The sequence below is a fragment of the Notolepis coatsorum genome (assembly GCF_963971535.1).
Source record: "Notolepis coatsorum genome assembly, chromosome: 12".
Taxonomy (NCBI): domain Eukaryota; kingdom Metazoa; phylum Chordata; class Actinopteri; order Aulopiformes; family Paralepididae; genus Notolepis; species Notolepis coatsorum.
Window position 1 is genome coordinate 15,536,687 of NC_140176.1, and position 12,131 is coordinate 15,548,817.

Genomic DNA, 12,131 nt, shown 5'->3' on the forward strand with positions numbered 1-12,131 from the left:
TGCTGCGCCGGCTTTGCTCCTGTGCTCCAGCATGGGTGAGATCACTGTCCACTGGTTGGTTTCAGGCTCGTAGCGTTCGGCGGTGTTCAGTCGCGCGTGTCCGTCAAACCCTCCCATGGCGTAGATACAGCCGTCCAACGCGACCACACTGACGTAACATCGGCGTGAGTGCATGGGAGCCGCCTGTAGCCAGCTGCGAGTGACGGGGTTGAACCTGTGCACACTGCTGAGACACTCTACGCCATCTAAGCCACCGACGCAGTAGACCAGACCGTGGAGATAAGCGGTGTCGTGGAAGACCCGGGTACTCTCCCCCTCAACACTCACGTCCATCCATCCACCGGCTCGGATATCGTAAGCCTCCATGCCATTGGTCGTGTTGCCGCAACTCCAGCCTCCGATGGCCAATAGGACCTCCTGGGGCAGGCGTGGGCGGGTCAGGGGGTTTGGAAGCCTGTCGGAGCCAGGGGGTTTCAGGACGCTGAGGATGAAGTGGCTGTCCCTCACCATAGGGTTGTTCTGGACGTTGTTATGGAAGTAGTCAGGCCTCATCAATCCCATTCGAACCTGGGAAGAGACAAGCAGACAGCGGGTACAATTTAGACAGCAGTTGTAGACGGTTTCACTGGAATTCTGTTGCTAGGGAACAGTTTGGACCCAAATGTAATGTTTGAGGAACCACTGTACTAGGGATCCTAGTGTTGTTTTAATGTAATGCACAGTAATACAATTAGTTACCTTGGGCAGCAGCAAAGGGATGTGTTTTTTACGCTCCTCACGGGAGTGGTCGATCCAACGGAGGACGGCCTCGAACACCGTCTCCTCGTTCTTCACGTTCAGGTCATCCCTCTCGATGATGTCCACCAGTTGCTGCAGGGACAGCTCCACAAACTCCTGTGAGACGTGCAGCATATCCTCAAAGTGGCACACGATGAAGAGATAGGCCTTGCGCTTCAGGTCAGGGCAGCAGTAGATGTCCGCAAACCTCCAGATGCCGACACAGTTTTCCAGAGACAGCTGGCCCTCTAGGAAGTCAGAGCACGCTCCTTTTATGCCAGTGACGAGAAGCTGGTCTGCAGCCACCAGAAGCTCGTCCACGTTCTCTGCTGTCACCGGCACAAAGCATGTGTAGGCGTACTCTATGATGAGCTGCATCATACCAGCGGACACCCCAGGGATAGTGTAGACTGGTTTCTCTGAGTCGCTCCAGCGAGTGAAGAGGCTTCTGTGGGATGCAGAGTATAGAGATATCTGATGAGTAAACAGTAAGCAACATTCTGTCCTGTGCACAAATATATTTTCACTGTAGGGTCTTAGCACAGTAGAAGTATAATAACGTTTTACAGTACAAGTACAGTATAGGGTATTTTCACAGTAGAAGTACAGTATAGGGTCTTAGCACAGTCAAAGTAAATTATTCAAACCAAATTAATTAGTATAGCTCAATATCAAAACAACAACACCTCCTGACCTTTAACCCTCAATGAAGATGAGAAAAACTCGACACAAAACCCTCTGAAAGTTCAGCTGATGCTGTTTCATCCTTTTCTTTTTCTCTGCTTCATTGAAGCGTCTAAATGACGGACACATCCATCCCTACCAAGCTAACCTGAACCAAGCTAAACTTACCTGAAATAGGCGCTGCAGCCACACAGGATTGCCTTGTGGGCGTTAAACTCTGTGCTGTTGACTTTAATAACCACATCACAGAACCTTCCCTCCAGACGCAGTTCATTAAGGATTGTACAGGACATGGCGCTTGTTTCCTTTTCCATGTGGTGATTTTTAAATTTTATCTACAGTATAGTATATTCAAGCTTACAGACAAGTAGCCAGAAACAACAAGTGAGACCTTCACTTGTCTTCTGAGATCTGAGATCTTCTGAGAGAATTGTTGAATAGATACACAAATGTTCTAGAATGTTTGATTATGACATCATACTGTGACATCACAACGGAACATCATACTGTGACATCATACTGTAACATCATACTGTGACATCATCAGTGATGGGAATAACAGCGTTATAAATAACAGCGTTAGTTTTTTCAGTAACGAGTCATCTAATGGATTACTCTTCCAATCTTAATAACGCTGTTACTGTTACTGCCAAAAAAATGCGGCGCGTTACTATGATTGAAGCTGTTTTTTTCATCTGCACCGAGAGGCATACTGTTCTTCCTTGGTTAGTGGGCCCAAATAATCCAAAACGAATCCAACGAACAACACAAGCAAGCAGTCAACGACAGACCACGGGTCTATGAGAATTTTTTTGTTCACTCTTGTGTTAGTTGTGTTGCAGTGCAGGGCACTGCAGTAGTGGAGGCTCTACTCCAGTGGTGTCATTTCAGTAAAAGGCAAGGTATGGCGAGGAGGGGGGGGGGGGGTGAAGGGGTGGTTTCCCCCCCTTGGTGGATTTTTTTGTCAAATCAGTTGTGCAATAGTCACTTTTGGTGAGTTGTTTCTATACAATTCAGTTATATGACATTTAGGTATGACACAGGACTACACAGGCATTTTTAGTATAGAAATGTGTCAACAGACTAAAGCAGGAAACCACAATATTTTGCATACGAATTATGCAGAATGTAATATCATAACTGTCTTACTTTTCTTGCAATTGAGCCAATTTTCCTTAGGTACGGTTTTGAGGTGTGTGTTCAACAGAATGTAGTATCAAAAACACATTCACAAAAAGTATGGGTTACTGAATGCTGAACTGCACTATTATAATCACTAAGCCAGACCTTACCTGTGTCCCTGTATCACTTGTCTCTGCTGCCCTTTGATTAAAAAACGTCCCTATGTCCATTTTCCTTTTTTTTTGGCATATTTCAGTTAGTCACAGTAAAAGTCACCTAGTACAAGTGAGATAATTGACTATATCAAAACATGCTAGGGCTGTACCGAATAGTTCGAAGCTTCGTTCATAATGTTGACATTAGAATTCTAAATCAACATAAAAAATTGTAATAATAAAAAAATAAAAAAAAATTACATTTTTATTTGCCAAGGTATGGCGAGTGCCATACCTTGCCATACCAAAATGACGCCCCTGCTCTACTCTGCTGACATAGTGCTGCACTTCCAGGTTTAATAGCACAGTCTTCAGGTGCTCAGAGATATATATATATCTGTATGTCATACATGTCTTAAATGTCATGATTAGATTTGTTTAGATGATTAGATTAGATTCTTATATCTGTATGTTGTGTATGTCATAAATGTCATGAATTGAAAATGGGGACCCTGATGTAAACAAGACGAAAGTCTTTCTCTGATCTGCATCCCCTTAACAATTGTGTGTATTGAGCTGTACTGTACTGTACCCATTCTGCAATCTGTTAATTAAAATGTTCAATCAATCAGTATATATTTAATATTTAATTTAATAATTTAATGTTGCCCAGTTGTGGCCTGTTGAGGGGCAATACATATCAAAAGTTCCAAAACATCTATTGTGTTTGTATTTGTATGATCCACTATATAAACATAGTAATTATAAAATCTACATACATGGCATTTGATTGGAGGCTAGTCTCACTTTGTCCCACAGCAACATTAAAATAGTTTAGATTTGTGTATGTTTTTTATGTAAAAAAATTACTTGAAAGTAACACAATAGTTACTTTCTGAAGTAACTAGTTACTTTTATAATTTGTAACTGAGTAAGTAATTTAGTAACTTTTTGGAAGAAGTAACTAGTAACTGTAACTTGCCCAACACTTATACTGATCAGTGGGTGACGAGCCCCAGGTGTGCAAGGGGAATAGCCAAACAGTTTTTGAGCGTGTTCGTGTTGATGTGCTGTATAGGTCGGCGTTCAGTGTTATTAGTTTAAAGAGTTTTTGTATATATTTTTCGGTTTATAGTGGTCAATAAATGGATTGGCATATCTGAAATTATATGAGCACTCTGAACATTGAATTCTTCAAGTACGCGTCTAACTCAATTCAACCCACTGGCCCCTCGCAGTAGGCTTATAGGTAAAGGCTCTACACAAACGTAGGCTCTTCGTTTGAAATGGACAATTGAAACCTTTGTTATTTATTGGAAGACGAGGATCATCGCGCTCAAGATTCAACAGCTGATCAGTGAGACAGCGTTTTGATTTCTGAGATCGCTGAAAGACACTAATTAGTGACAATTGTTTTGTTCACCGTTTCGCTTAGAATTGCGCGGAACGTGGACAATCTGGAGTGGACCAAGACACGCCGGTGCTTGAGCACGGCGTTTGGACAATCGCACGGCCGGGCGGCCTCACAGCGTTTGGACCAGAAGGACCCACACCGTTTGGATGAGCGGATGGACAAGAAGCTGCCCTGCACCATGATCGTTCGGTTTGGACGGACCAGGAGCTGTCCTGGGCTGGTACATGACTGAGAGGGGGCTGGCTGGTACATGACTGAGAGGGGGCTGGTACGTATTGTGCATCATTGTAGGTCAAACCATTAAAAAGTTAATTTCCACGGCAGCCATTTTGGATTTTGGTCTCTCACAAATTGTCCCCGCCTTTTTTTAATATACACCCCGGCTAAATTAGTTTATTAATCCTCCTAGATGACAAATCCATTGAGAAACGAAGTGCCACAGAACACCCAACTACTAGGTCCATATCGTATTTACATTTAGTCATTTAGCTGACGAGGTCCATATCGTATCATCATAATATTATTTTTTAAATCATTAGGATAAGGGTTCCCTTGATAAAGATGCATGAAAAGGCTGTATAATATACAACACCTGTAGCTCAACTGCAAAAACTGCTTTTTTGATATGATTAGATTTATTTGGAAATTAAAAACACATCATAAAAACAAATTATCTTGACCAATTTGTATTCCTAAGGATATCACCTGTTATTCTGTGTAGCTAATAAGCTGACTTGTTGTTTGCAAAATGGCCTATAGGGGTTGGCTGGTCTGATCGACAAGAGGGTGTGTTCGGGTTGCGAGCTCACAACTGGAGGGTGGCTGGTATTGCATAATATGGTACCATGTCTGCGGTAGTACCCTTGAGCAAGGCATTAAAACCTGCTCCGGGGGAGTTGCACTCCAGGTGTTCCTAAGTTCCTGGCCTCAGTGTAGAAACACTTCATGTCATGTGTGTGGACGTGTGTGGAGTATGTGGAACTGGGAAAGGATACTTCGCTTGCCTTGTGAGTTGACAATAAATTAACTCTTCTTTTTCTCAACACATCCTCTGAGCTCTTGAATGAGGAAAGAGGGAAAAGAGAGAGAAAGAGCAGATGTATAACGTGCCGGTCGTGCTGTCCCTGATCTATACAGGGATAAAACACATAAGTCTGACATCTCCCTGCTCAGACCGTATAAAGATCCCCTCTGTTCCAAAGAGGATTTCTAAATCTTTACTGTACTGTATTACTGTTACTGTATTATTTATAGGCCATTTGTAGTGTGTGTCTATCTCTGTAATATTATTATAAATTTTTTTTATTGTGTTTTTGGTAGATGTTTTATTGGTTTTTGTTACCGGGCAGTCCGGTAGAGAGAGAGAGAGGAAGTATGGGAGATAGACGGGGGAAGACATTCGGCAAAGGTCACCGGGTCCGTGAGTCGAACCCGGGACGGCCGTGTTGCACTGCAGTGCTGTACGTGGTGCGCCACCCTGGCGCCCCTATCTCTGTATTTCTAACATGTTTGTTTAACCTTTATTTACCGTAAATCCTCAAATATAGGACGGGTCTTCTATTTACCTCAGCTGCAAAGAGCACCATGCCTTTATTAGAGAGAGGCTTATATAAGGTCGCTTTCACATAGTTTTGGTGGACTCGGTGCGGTTCTGGGGGTGAAGTTGCAACATTGTTGCATTCTTCATTTGGTTCGCCTGCGTTCACATAGAGAAATCTGTCAGCGGACCGAGACCTTCTGAACAATGTCACGCGGTCGAAAAGGCCGCTTGTCTATTGGACAGTGGAAATGTGTGTGTGGCTGCAAGCCTGTGTGTGCGCGCGCGTGTGTGTGTCTGTGTGTGCTGTCTGCGAGTCCTCCAGATCAGCGGAGCGAGTTTTGACATGGCATTGATCCATTGTTCTATTGAAGCACATTACCACCATCCTCTCGCTAAACAACTTGTAGACCAATAATAATAATAATAATAATAATAATAATAACAGTATTGACGTGGCATTGATCCATTATTAATGCCGTGCGCCTCGGTAATAATAATAACCCGCGTGTTTCTTCCTTCTTCCCAAGATGCACAGTTAGATAGATAGATAGATAGATAGATAGATAGATAGATAGATAGATAGATAGATAGATAGATAGATAGATAGATAGATAGATAGATAGATAGATAGATAGATAGAGAGATTAGATGCAGTGTGCTTGTTTTGCAGTGAGTGCTGCAAGCAGTGGTAATAATAATCACTTCTTATATTTGGTTCGCGTTTGGTCCGCTGAAGCCGAACCGAGACCTACGTTTTCAGGCGGACTAGAGTTCGCCTGCTTGGTCCGCGGACCGAGTTCGACGCTCATTCACACAGACCCGAAAAACCGGACTATCGAATTCTGGTCCGAAAGTCTGGACCAAACGCGTGTTACTTTTTAACAGCGGAGCAGTGCAAGAATGTGACAATTTGACCATGTGACCGCGGCAACGCGGGAGAGCGGCAGTGCGGAAATAGGCTGTCTATTGCCATTCTCTAAGCTCCTTAACAGCGCCTAAACTTAACCGTTCTAACCTTAACCAACTCCGAAACAATGCCTAACCTTAACCTTAACCTTAACCATGCCTAACCTTAACCTTAACCATAGAAAGAATATTGCCATTCTCTAAGACAAACTCTAACCTTAACCAGCTCCTTAACAGCGCCTAAACTTAACCGTTCTAACCTTAACCAACTCCGAAACAATCCCTAACCTTAACCTTAACCATGCCTAACCTTAACCTTAACCATAGAAAGAATATTGCCATTCTCTAAGACAAACTCTAACCTTAACCAGCTCCTTAACAGCGCCTAAACGTAACCGTTCTAACCTTAACCAACTCCGAAACAATGCCTAACCTTAACCTTAACCTTAACCATGCCTAACCTTAACCGGCGAAAGAATACATGTTAAAAAAAAAATCACGTTAAAAAAAAAATTTGATGGGATTCGAACTTGTCAACAACAGACCGCAGGACTGCAGGACTGCTGCGTTGCCAGGTGAGCTGAGCGCCGAATGAAAATCATGGCGGATTAGGGCGGTTACATAATGCCGCAAGCTCTGCCGCTCCGCTCGGAGCTCTGCCGCTCCGCTCTGCGGTTGCCGCGCCTGCCGCGGGGCGTGTCGCAGCCAATCAGGGAAAACGTGGAAGCAACGGCAGCACTGCTCCGCTGTTATTAAGCAATAAGCGGACCAAACAGCCCCTGTGTGAAAGCGACCTAAGAGGCAGGCCTTATTTAAAAAAATTACACTCATGGACATAATCCCTTCATTTTCAGACTTTTATTGCATTATTATTGTTATTATTATTGTTATTATTATTATTATTATTATTATTATTATTATTATTATTATTATTATTATTATTATTATTATTATTATTATTATTATTATTATTATTATTATTATTATTATTATTATTATTATTATTATTATTATTATTTTTATTATTATTATTATTATTATTATTATTATTATTGTTATTATTATTATTATTTTTTTTTTTAATACGTACATTGTCTGTCTACATTTATTTAGACTAGCATTGGTATTTAAATATTGAGTGCAGTTGAGTAATTGTGGGATTAACGTAATTCACACACTGAAGTTGGAACTGTCTATACTAGGTTGTGGGGCCCGGGGACGGTTTAGCGTGTGGTACCTTCTCGACTTCCTCAATCGAATCGACTTGTTGACATGCAGTAGCTTTAGCTACTAACGTTATCATAGCCATCATGGTCTGTAATGTGTCAACTGGACAACGCCAGCCTCGTCTGCCAATGCCATATAGATAGCGAACGTTAACGTTTGCAAACGAAGTCAACGTCATCCAGCTGACACCACAGATCTAACGTTAGATATTATGACAACGTTAGCTAGCGCTAAAGCTAACCAGAGGGAAACGTTAATGTACGGTAGTCAGTGTAGCGGGAGGCAGCACTTGATTTCCATTGGCAAGAGTTTATCTCATTCTATATCACGGCACGAAAAATTTTAAAAATACTTTTTTTTGCAACCTTATATTAGAGACCGGCCTGTGTTTGTCTAAATGCATCAACACCCCCGTCCATTATAAGAGGCCCCTCCTTTATTGGAGGTCCCTCCTCTATTTGAGGATTTACGGTAACCAGGTAAACCAAGGATGTCTTTCCTCCATGCTGAGGTAGTACATTTAAGGATGGATAAAGGTTTAATCAGGAAATGTGTATAATGCATGCGTAAACCTCTGTCTCTTGGACACACACACACACGCACGCACGCACGCACACAGGCACGCACACACGCACACACACACACACACACACACACACACACACACACACACACACACACACACACACACACACACACACACACACACACACAGAGACACAGAGACACAGAGACACACAGACACACAGACACACAGACACACAGACACACAGACACACACACAGCATGACGCATGGCCATGCAGGAGACTGGATGATCTACAGTACTGAGAGTATCCTGGTGTGACCTCGCTGTTTCCTCTCTCTACACATTCCTCTCCCCCCAGGGTCACCAGGAGGGTCTGCTGACATCGCAGACCATCTGTACATACAGTGCTGACTGCTGTAGACTGCATGGCTCTGTGGCTCCCGACGTCTACCGTGATTGAGTTCTATGAGAGAAGGGGGGAAAAATACGAGCAGAGCAAGAAAATTCTTCGGTCTCGCTTGAGATTAGCGTCGATTGTGCATCCCTGCTGGTAAGCATTTGGTTCAAGTCAATTGGGGATCCCTCCTGGTATTATAATTTATAGGGCTAGTCGGCCTGTGATGGATCACGGTTCATGTGGGTTTGGTTTTAGTTTATTCCTGGGTGCTTTGGAAGTATTTTGGGGTTCCTCTGGTGATAGCTGTCAATCACCAGACACCAGTTCTTTCTGGTTCTCTTGTGAGCTGTCAATCACCAGACACCAGTTAATTGCCATGCGGCATGGCAGGTGTGTGGGCTTGATTGCTACCTGATTGGTGTCAGGTGTGCAGTACCTTTATTAAGTACAGGCCTGGTTTCCTGTGTTCAGATGCTTGTTCATTTCATGTTTGCCCTCAGTAGAGGAGTGTCCCAAGTATTGTTCCTAGGGTTTTCTCTTTCTGTAGTGCTTTTGGTTTCCTAGTTTATTTTCAACTGCTAGGCAGTGGTGGTTATACATTTCCTTTAACATTGGAACAGCCATGGAGAAAATGTCACTGATTCCCGCCGGAAGGGGTCAGATGACCGCACAGCTTATATGAGAAATATGAGAAAAATAAACAGTGTAAACTATATAATTACCTCTTAATATAAAAATATGAGGTTTACCACAGGTTTGAGTGACAAAAAAAAAAAAAAAAAAAAAAAAAAATACAAATAGTATAATTTTTTTATTTATTTATTTTCGATGGAAGAGCCACACATTGACGGGCAAAGAGCCACATGCGGCTCGCGAGCCATGGGTTGGCCACCCCTGCGCTAGACGCTCGCAAAGTGCTGTGACTTTCCACATATATATTCCATATATATGTGGAATAGCGTTCTAATTTTCCTGAAGTCATTTTGAAATTTCAGAAACCGTGCCAGATAAAACGGGTACTTTTAGGAAAAGTCATTGAGTGACAGAGCTGGAGCTCCACAGAGTGACGAGGATATTTGAGGATTATTGAAAATGCCTAGGGGTCATTTTACCCCTTGTCGGCTGTGCTAGTGTTAACCCATTTAGACCTGAAACGCCTGCTAATAATGCATTATATAGCCTGCATACACAAATGTGTTTCCCGGTTTCAATCCTGGTGTTTTGTGTTTTCTATAGCTTTTATTTTTATTTATTGCTGTGTTTCCCTCGCCCTGTCTCATCACTCTGCGATTCCCTCTGAGGTAAGTTTCAAGTTTCTTTATTAGTTGTCATACAAAAATACAGAGTACTTTTATATAAAATGCTTCTTTCTGTTTTGCTCCAGAGATTGTGCTAGATAAAAATAGATGAGTATAAAATAAGAAGTGGGATGAGGTACAATTTAGGTACAATTTACAGGTGTGTGATGAGGTATGAGTTGTAGTGCAAATTCTTTACCAATAAATATAAAGTGTGTAACATTGTGTGTGTCTGCGTGTGTGTCATACACCAAGCCCCCCCCCCCCCCCCCCCCCCCAATCCTGACACGGCCCCCGGCTGGGAGAATGGGAGGGTGGGGGGGCATATCAGTTGTCGGCGGGGAAAACTCCAGCTGGAGTCCAAGACACGTCCTTGCACTCAGCACCTTGTATCAGCCACTCAGCACCTTGTATCAGCTGCACGTCCTCTCCTTCTGTCTCGGGGAGAGTATCCCAGAGCAGACAGCACGTCCCCTCCTTCTGTCTCGGGGAGTATATCACAGAGCAGACATGTCCCCTCCTTCTGTCTCAGGGAGTATATCACAGAGCAGACAGCACGTCCCCTCCTTCTGTCTCAGGGAGTATATCACAGAGCAGACAGCACGTCCCCTCCTTCTGTCTCTGGGAGAGTATCCCAAAGCAGACTCGTCCTCTCCTTCTGTCTCGGGGAGTATATCACAGAGCAGACATGTCCCCTCCTTCTGTCTCTCCTCTGCCAGCCGGCTCGTCTATAGACGAGATGAGGGGAGACGCTCGGTGCATTCTGTCAATTGTATAACTTTCAACTTAATGCATTCACTCCGTTGTGTACTTGTTATGTCTCCTTCAGGATCAGAGTATAGGGAACAGTAGGCGGTGAGAAAGTGGCATCTCTCTCTCTGCCTGGGTACGTCTCTCTCAATTCAATTCAATTCAAATAGGCTTTATTGGCATGAAATATTAACATACTTATTGCCAAAGCAAGTTCAACATACAAACAATAACATATATATTAAGCAATAAAATATCATAACATTAGTAATAACAGTAAGGACAATCAACAAGAAACATATTAATTTACAAAATAGTCACTCGACATGTCTCTCTCTCTGCCTTGGTACGTCTCTCTCTCTCTGCCTTGGTACGTGTCTCTCTCTCTGCCTTGGTACGTGTCTCTCTCTCTCTGCCTTGGTACGTGTCTCTCTCTCTGCCTTGGTACGTGTCTCTCTCTCTCTGCCTTGGTACGTGTCTCGCCCTCTGCCTTGGTACGTGTCTCTCTCTCTCTGCCTTGGTACGTGTCTCGCCCTCTGTCTGGGTATGTCTCTCTCTCTGCCTTGGTACGTGTCTCTCTCTCTGGGTATGTGGCAGGATCTCATGAGTCTCTCTTCCTGAGGCCCCCTCCTGCCATGGCTCATCGCCTTCGGGGCTCCTGCTCACCTCCCCTCGTTCTCCTGCTCTCCTCCTCTTGTTCTCCTGCTCACCTCCCCTCGTTCTCCTGCTCACCTCCCCTCGTTCTCCTGCTCACCTCCCCTCGTTCTCCTGCTCACCTCCTCTCGTTCTCCTGCTCACCTCCCCTCGTTCTCCTGCTCACCTCCCCTCGTTCTCCTGCTCACCTCCCCTTGTTCTCCTGCTCACCTCCCCTCGTTCTCCTGCTCACCTCCTCTCGTTCTCCCCTCGTTCTCCCCTCGTTCTCCTGCTCACCTCCTCTCGTTCTCCCCTCGTTCTCCCCTCGTTCTCCTGCTCACCTCCCCTTGTTCTCCTGCTCACCTCCTCTCGTTCTCCTCTCGTTCTCCCCTCGTTCTCCTGCTCACCTCCTCTCGTTCTCCTGCTCACCTCCCCTCGTTCTCCTGCTCACCTCCCCTCGTTCTGCTGCTCACCTCCCCTCGTTCTCCCCTCGTTCTCCCCTCGTTTTCCTGCTCACCTCCCCTCGTTCTCCTGCTCACCTCCCCTCGTTCTGCTGCTCACCTCCCCTCGTTCTCCCCTCGTTCTCCCCTCGTTTTCCTGCTCACCTCCCCACGTCCTTGCACTCAGCACCTTGTATCAGCTGCAAATCCTCTCCTTCTGTCTCGGGGAGAGTATCCCAGAGCAGACAGCACGTCCCCTC